The sequence below is a fragment of the Diabrotica undecimpunctata genome, chromosome 5 (assembly GCF_040954645.1).
Source record: "Diabrotica undecimpunctata isolate CICGRU chromosome 5, icDiaUnde3, whole genome shotgun sequence".
Lineage (NCBI taxonomy): Eukaryota > Metazoa > Arthropoda > Insecta > Coleoptera > Chrysomelidae > Diabrotica > Diabrotica undecimpunctata.
In genome coordinates, this window is record NC_092807.1 from 150,572,250 (window position 1) to 150,581,884 (window position 9,635).

Sequence of the window (9,635 nt, forward strand, 5' to 3'; positions counted from 1 at the left end):
TGTTACGTTTGGTTTCTAAGGGGTTAAACATTTTCAATGAACTGATACTTTTTTACCAGAGTTACTATGAAAAAAATCATGTATGCTTAAATTTTCCAGAGAAACGCCTCTATAATTATATGCAACACATCGTATATTCAAATATTAGAGGGGAGTCTTTTGAGTGGCTAACCCTGTATAATATTCTAAAAACGCTACTTAATAATATTATAATGGTTTTTAATTTGGAAAAATGACATCCCATCGCCATAGAATCAAGATCGTTTCTTCTTGAGCAATCTTTCATATAATTAAATATATTTATCTAATTTTCTAAGCGACTAATACCTATTTTGTATTTTTACAGTTTCAAACAACATCGATGGATGGCGCCAGCGTGCGTGGAAGAGGAGAATTTGTTTGTTTTGTCTCGTGGAAGAAGCCACACGCCCGCATTTCAATGCATCAACGTGAAATTTGTCCTAGTTGTGGAGAATCGTTCGACATTGTAAACGAGAATGGCCAATGACGACGCGTAGATTCAAACTGTTGTATTAATGGAACGACAAGCACTACACCATTTCTCTAGTTTCTTAAATTTCAACGTTAGATGAAAGGAATGTAAAGTGTTCAGATAAAACTTTTATTACAACTGGGAATTTTGAGTGCTGGAATATTATTATGCTTATGTTTTCAACGCCTTTTAAAACCGTTAATAACATGTAAGATAATATGCTAATTTTGTAAAATACACAAGAGAGTAGGCAAAACGTTTAAAGTCATAAGAATAATAATTTGTTGTAATAATTTTTTTAAATTATCTGGCTTAACTTCCTACGGAGACATAGCACATAGCAATTCATATTTTACAAAAACAATAATTGTGTTATTTGCGGCACCCACTTTATAAACGAGTGAGGAGGAAAAGGATACAGGAAAGAGAATTTTGGGCATTACCCTATTTTTAAAGAAATAAGAAAACCTAATACATACGAGAGCGAAAAGAAAAGAAATCGAGACGGATATCGAGAAAGATAAGATATGATTGCTACACCGTAACAAAATAAATTTAGAGAAAGGAGTAATAATTACGTTGATATAAGGTTGAGTGCTCGAATAAATGAACTTTTATCAAATAAAAGGCAGATATTAAGCACAGTTTATTAATTAAATCTTGCCCAAGTACTTTCGCTTCCTAGAGCATCTTCAGGAGCATTTCGTCAATTTTGGCCTATTCAACAAACATGGAATGTTATAAACAAAAAATTTTACATTACACTACACTACACAAGGATGTGTGTAGTGTAGTGTAATGTACAATTTTATGTTTATAACTGTTTGTTTGAAGAATGCTACATACGACTCTCTTACAGCGTTTTTCATTCTCTCAACAATATTGATATCATCAGCATAGGCAAGGATTTGCACTGATTTATTGTATATTAAACCAATGGTTGTGATTTGTAACATACATATTACTTTTCTCCAGAGCCAGATTGAACAGTATACTGGAGAGAGGGTCTCCTTGGCGCAGTTCGTTATTTGTTTTAAAAGGTTCAGACTGTTCCCCCTGAATTCGTACTCTACATTCAACTTTTTCAAGAGTTAGTTTTGTTAAATTTATCATCTGATTTAGTATTCCTAACTCTTTCATTGCTGTGATTTTTTTTTTATTCACGGAGTCGTAGGCTGCTTTGTAGTCTATAAATATGTGATGAGTATCTATGCCATATCTCAGTGTTTTTTCCAAAATTTGTTTCAGTGTTGCAATCTGATGAATTGTCGATTTACCACCTCTGAAACCAGCCTGGTATTTTTTTACTATCTGTTCTGCATATCGTGCCATGCGGTGACATAATAGTGTGAAAAATATTTTATACGCTGCATTTCTTCTTCTTCTTCCTTTGCCCTATCCGTTTCGGACGTTGGCTATTAACAAGGCTATTTTGACTTTGTTTACGGCACCTCTGACCAGTTCGGTCGATGTTAGTCCGAACCATTGTCGCAGGTTATGCATCCATGAGTGTCGTCTTCTTCCTGGTCCCCTCCTACTGTCGATTCTTCCTTGGACTATTAACTGTAGCAGCCGGTACTTAGTATGCCTCATGACATGTCCGAAGTATTCAAGCTTCCGTTTCTTTACGGTGAAGATTATTTCTTTGCTTTTGCCTATTCTCTGCATTACTTCCACCTTAGTGATGTGGTCTGTCCAGTATATCCGAAGAATACGGCGATATATCCACAGCTCAAAGGATTCTAGTTTCTTCAGGGTGGCTTCCGTTGTGGTCCATGCCTCTGCTCCATAGAACAAGACCGGGAAGACATAACACTTACCAGTCTTAATTTTAGTTCCATTGTGATTTTGCTTGTGAACCACTTTTTCATATTGTTGAACGCGTTTCGCGCTTCATACGCTGCATTTAGAAGCGTAATTCCTCTAATGGATTTGTTTTTTAACTGCATCTTTAACTTTAAGAATTGTTGGTGGTTCCTTTTCCAGTGGTTTTTATAATTGTAAATATGCAGACCTTAATTTAGTTATCTGCTTGGTAATCCCTTGCCTTAATATAATAAAATATCCAGTCAAACCACAATTTCGTTAAATTTCATGCTTAGTGTCCTTTGTTAGGATTATCATCATCATTATCATCATCATCCAGCCTTCATTTATCACGTCCACTGCTGGACATAGGCCTCCCTTAAACTCCTCCATTCTTTGCGATTTTGTGCTCTTTGTTGCCAATTTTTCGTAATACGCCTGATGTCGTCAGCCCAACGTGTAGGTGGTCTTCCTCTACTACGTTTGTCTGCTCTTGGCCTCCAATGTGTAATTTTACTCGTCCATCGTGAGTCATGTATTCTCGCTACATGGCCTGCCCAATTCCATTTAAGTTTCGCTATGCATTTCACAAAACTCAGCAATACTCGTCCTTCTTTGCAGATCTTCGTTTCTTATTCGGTCCCGCAACGTCCCTCCCAGTATAGATCGTTTCATTCGTCTCTGTGCCACTCTCAATTTCGAATCCGTAGTCTTTGTAAGAGTCATAGTTTTCGCCCCTTTGGATTTCGCATGTTTGGTTATCCCTGCTAATTCTTATTTCGTGAGCCAAATGCGTATATTTCTCCACCAGTTCTACCACTTTGTTTTGAATAGCCTTTGTTAGGATACACTTATAAAAACAAATGCATGCTAAATAAATTAAAATTAGAGTCTGTGTAATTAGTACTGAACTGAATGTAGCTTACAAACATGTCTACTTTGTAGGCTATTTGAATGGGACCAAACAGGAAGTATTACCGCTGTATTAGGCGTATTACCCAAATAGTGGTTAAGATCTATTTTTATTTGTCTCTCTTAAAAGAAAAACATAAGAATTACAGCACCATTAGCTTAATGTCTTATATGCTAAAGTTACTACTTAAAGTCATCCATAACCGAATATATCACAAACTGAACGTAGACGTTAATGATACACAATTTGGTTTTCGCAAAGGCCTAGGAAAACGTGAAGCTCTTTTTTCACTTAATATACTAATACAAAGATACCTGGACGTCAATCAAGATATATACGCATGTTTTATTGACTATAATAAAGCATTCGATAAAGTACGACATAAACAATTAATGAATGTCCTGAAATCAAAGAAGATTGACTACAACGACCTCAGGATCATATCAAATTTATACTATAAACAGCGAGCAAAAGTACGTGTTAACGAACAGCTGTCAGAAGAAATTGAAATTAGATGTGGAGTGAGACAGGGATGCGTATTGTCGCTAATTTTTTTTAATTTTTAATTTTTTTTAACTGGAAATAAGAGTTCGGTTGGTGAGGTGCTATGTTTTTTCGACTTTATTTTATGGAATGGAATCTTGGATCTTGAATACGACATCAATGAAAAAACTGGAATCATTCGAGCGGTGGGTGTACAGAAGAATTCCAAAAATATCATGGACAGAACAAGTCACAAACAAAGAGGTTCTGGGAAGGATGAACAAAGAAATGGAGATTTTCAATACAATAAAAACAAGAAAATTAGAATATCTCGGACATATTACAGGTGAAGAGAAATACACCTTGCTCCAACTGATTATGCGGGGAAAGATCCAAGGAAAGAGAAGCATAGGGAGGCGTAAAATGTCATGGCTGCACAACCTGAGAGGGTGGTACGGATGTACGTCAAATGAACTTTTCAGAGCAGCCGTCTCAAAAGTCCGAATAGCTATGATGATTGCCGACCTCCACCGCGGAGATGGCACTTGAAGAAGAAGAAAACAGGAAGTTATTACAGTTGGAAATTTTAAATTACCAGACTTCATATATAGATAATAATCGAAGTACGAAATAGTTGTCAAGGAAGTAACTCCTAGAAAATAGTGTGTAGGTGACAGACGGCAAATCCAGTGCCATAACAAACTATATATAACAGAATAAAATATATATTTTTTGACAAAATTTACTATGCTGAAAAGAATTGAGTGAAGAAACTAAATAATGCAGTTCTGTACAAAACACAAATTTATTAGCAACACATTCTTTTAACTACAACCTAGGGCTATACACCTGAAAACCATCAGCAGACTCTTCAGAACACATAATCCGTAACGAAATAACGTCATTATGCAATAAAATTAGTAAAAGCTTATTTTGGTGCCAAAATCAAGCTTTAAAAGGTCGATAGATAAACTACTGATCAAAGAACGGATGTTACAAAAATCTGGCAAAATACTGCCAAATTAATACGAAAATAATAAGATAGATAGATAGTTTATTTGACTATAAGTTACAACAAGGTTTATAGCAAGTCAAAAGTACAAATTATACATATAAAACATTACAAAAAAATGGAAAAATCCATTAAAAATGTTTCAAACATTAAAATACATATAAAGCGTACACTATAGACAGCATAATATAAATTAAATAATATTATGTAACAATAAAACACTGAAAACTTTGTTTTCAAACTTCCACAAAATTTATTTTAAATTCTTATCACTACAGCTGTTTCGGCTGATTGCCTTTCTCAAGTGATCTGTTTTTGATATGGGTTTACACTTTATAGTCTGTAATGAAATAGGTTGAGGAGGGGAGAACTGTTTGTCTCAAGCTGGTCATTCAGAATTATATCTGTGTTTTTTAATTTGTTGATTTCCATAGATTCTAACAAAGATAGCTTAAGGCCTTTATTTTGAATGTGGAGAATTTTAAATTCGTCATTAAAAAAATAATTATGATCTAGAAGGTGAAGTGCGTATGTAGAATCTGTTTTTCTATTATTGAAAGCCCTTTTATGTTCTGCTATTCGTTTATTAAAATTTCTACCTGTTTGGTCAATGTAAGGTTTTGAGCAGTCGCCACATTTAAGTTTGTACACACCACTGTGTAAGTGTTTTTTATGTTGGCTCTTGTTGTTTTTAATATATTTGCCTAGGTTGTTATTTGTTCTGAAAGCTGGTGTTATTCCTTTCTTTTTTATGTGTTTGGCTATTTTTGTTGATATTTTGCCTGTGTATGTAATCGAGCAGAAGGTACTGGGTTTTTTCTCTGGTGGTGGAAATACTAAGTTCAGGGCTTTCTTGTGTAGTTTTTGATTTAATATTTTATTAATTGTTTGTTCGTTGTATCCATTGTTTACTGCTATTTGCTTAATGATATTTAATTCTGTCTCAAAATTGTATTTTGACATAGGAATTGCTGTCAATCTATGTAACATACTATGATAGGCTGCCAGTTTATGTTGTGTGGGATGGGATGATGAATTGTGAATAGTCGTGTCAGTATGGGTAGGTTTATGAAATATGGAGAAGTCATGTTTGTTTTTAAGTCTGGTAATGTTTAAATCTAAAAAATTTATGGATTGATTTTGTTCTGTTTCTATTGTAAATTCAATATGACTATGAAGAGAATTAATATACGATAAAAATTGGTCGAGTTGCCTGTTAGTTCCTGTGAAACATACCAGTACATCGTCTACGTATCTCCACCAATATAAAAACTGTTTGAATATGGGATGTTTTAAAATATTTGTCTCTAGATGATCCCATTGCTATCAGATATTTTTATGGATAGAAACATGGAGGAAACTGGAGGAAACATATAGAGTCTTATTATAGAGCTCCATACTACTTAAAATAATTGTCGTTTGCTGGCTGGGTCAGTTTCACCAGAAAAATCTTATTTTGATGGACTCTATTGTTATTTAGGGAGTACAGTGATAGACTTTAACCCCGCTGTCCTGTTCGGGTCTATTTGACAAAAAAAAAATTATTTCTTATTTTACAAATTATTACGCGGCGTAACGTTTTGGTATTCCGTGACTTTATTACCTAATCTGAGGTCTTTCAATTGCATATGAGATAAAACTTCAACTTCCTGATTATTTTGATAAAAATTAAATTGTGACCTATGATACGTTCGGGTCAATATGACCCACGTATTTAAACCGTTAAAAATTTCCTGTGTACGTATGTTTAGTTGGCAATGTTTTATATTTTCTAACAGTGTTTGTCAGTCATGTAAGTTTATAACTAAAAACAAGTTTCTGCAAGCTAGAACTTGTAAAAAATTTGAAGTGTAGCTGGACGATGTCAGGTAGAAGGGCACGTCATGTAGAAGGAAGTGGGGGTGATAGAAAGTGGTAGGACACTGATGATATGTCAAGCGCATTCATGCCATTCATATACATTTCAGTCTATTTTTGCATGTTGATAATGTCGCATCGAAGAACGCTAACCGAAAATGAGCTGCGCGGGCTCGCGAACGTGTCAGACAGAGATGAATACATATCAGAAACAGAAAACCATACAAGTAGTGAGAGTGAAGAAGCAAGTAGTGATGATTCTGTTATTCCATTCTACGTACCACATCCTGTAGAACCTTCTGTAACAGTTCCTTCGAAAGATGGTAATATTCAGTGGTCGCTTGATCCTCTTTATTCCTCTTTATCAACGCGGTCGTTTTTCTACGGCCAATGTTATAAATAATGCTCCAGGAGTTACAAGGTACGCATGTGCACGAATTTTCGATATCAAAAATTCATTTGACGTACTCTTTTCTGACATAGTTGCAAACCAAATTATTAATATGACAAACATGGAAGGCCAGCGTGTTTTTGGAACCAACTGGAAAGACTTGGATAAAATTGGTTTTCAAGCATACATTGGTCTTTTATTGTTAGCTGGAGTTTTTAAGTACCATGGTGAATCAAATAAAAGTTTGTGGAATGAAGAAACTGGTCGTAGTATATTTCGAGCAACAATGTCCCTTGAAGTGTTTACAAAAATTTCGCAAGTGATACGTTTTGATAACAAGACTACTAGACAGGATAGGAGACGATTAGATAAACTTGCTGCAATACGTGAAATTTGGGGAAAATAGGTGGAAAATCTACCAAAATTTTTTAACCCTGATGAAAATGTTACTATCGTCGAGCAATTAGTAGCCTTTAGAGGTCGCTGTCCCTTCAAACAGTACATTCCAAGCAAGCCAGCGAAATATGGCATAAAAATTTGGAGTTTATGTGACACCAAAAGTTCTTATGCTCTAAAATTGCAGATCTATACAGGAAAAGAAGCAGCTGCCGCGCCAGAACGAAATCAGGGAATGCGTGTGGTGTGCGACTTGACTAATGATTTGAAAGGCCACAATATCACTTGCGATAACTTTTTCACATCGTTCAATTTAGGCCAACTTCTTCTAAAAAGGAAAAATACAATGCTGGGGACTATAAGAAAAAATAAACCAGAGCTTCCAGCACAAATTGCAAATAAAGAAGTTCATAGTTCGTATTTTTACTTCACGCAAGATACCATTGTTGTTAACTATATTCCTAAAAAGAATAAAAATGTTGTTCTTATGAGTACTTTGCATCATGAAAAGGCTATTAGTGACAGAAATGACAAAAAGCCCCAAATTATTTTAGATTATAATTCCAGTAAGGGAGCAGTGGATACTGTAGATCAGCTTGTTGGTACATATACATGTAAGAGAAAGACAAATCGCTGGTCCATGATTGTTTTTTATAATATGCTGGACATTTCTACCTACAACGCGTTCGTTTTATGGACATCAATAAATCTCCAATGGAACACCAATAAACTTACAAAACGGCGAATTTTTCTTGAGGAATTGGGAAAAACACTGGTGAAACCACTTATCCTTTCCAGGAAAAATTTACCAAGAACCAAAGACTCACAAGAACTGGTAAAAAGGGCACGAGCAGAAGTGAGTAGAGAAGATGGAAATTCTAGTTCGTGTGAACCGTCTATGAACAATCCAACTCCACCTGCTAAACGATCACGCTGTAAATTTTGTTCTAAAAACGATAACAAGACTAATATTTTATGTTGTATATGTCATAAACATATTTGTAAAACCCATTCTTTTTATTACTGTTCCAGTTGTAAACTGAATTAAATTTTGTAGATATTTGTTATTAGGCTTTTCTGGTTAATGAAAGAAAAAAATACCTTTTGTTTTTGTTAATAAGGTTTAATTTACATTAACAACATCATTTTTGTTTAATTAACCATAATTTTTTGTTAGTAAAGTTTTGTTTAGCACTATTAGCTTATTTTATTTCGATTAAGGAGCGTAAGCTATAGTTGGGTCAAATTGACCCGAACAGTACATTTGTGTAGTTGAATCGAACGGGACAGCAGGGTTAAAGAAAAGGATAATTTTTATTGACAGTACCAATTTAACTTTGAACCTCAGTTAATTTATACTTTAAAAAATTATATGTTAAACAATGATTATGTAGCTAGAGATAAAGATACAATAATATTATATAAAACACACAAGATTATTATACAGAATATTTTATAAAAAAAAAACGAAAATAAAAGTAGAGATTAAAATACAGAAATATCATTTGAAAACAATTAAAAATATTTGAAAATATGTGTTTTATTTCTAGTGTTCCACACTTGTGTATCAATTCTGTAAAAAATTACAGTAACTGTTCAAAATATTTATACGTTTGAATGTAGAAAAATTTTAATATTTTGGTTTTGTATCTTTTTTAGAAATATTTTTGTATAAGCAAATGTAAATATAATTTGTTATTAATATATTATATTTTCTTATTCTTCCCAAACCTCATCACATTTTCAGTCAGAGCTCAGCATGTCAAAATTATAGTTTGTACCTACCTAAAACCTGGTTCTTACCGTACTATATTTTGTACTTCTGGTGTAAGGTTAGGTACAGGAGACAGGACAAATAAGTACTCTTTTTATTTGACCAAGCTTTCGCAAATCTTTATTTGCATCATCAGAGTGCTTACAGTAAGCAAAATTAGTACAAATTACAGAATAAAAAATTTTAATTTACAACTGATCTGGCTCCTACAAATAATGGCGAAAATTATCTATTTTTTTTTTGTTTTAAAAAACGTTTTTACCCAAACCAAATATTTAAAAACTTTTACAAAACATTTAAATAAAATTATGTTATAAAATGATCACAGTAAATGTAGTCATATTATAAAATTCTAGGTTATGCATATAATTAATCAGAAACAAAACAATTGGTTGAGAATTTATTATTAACTTAAAACGACAGAATGTTGGATGTTAGTCTTAGAATGATGACATATTATGTAAAGTTAATAGTATACCTAATAGGCGCTGAATTTTCTGAAAAAACATC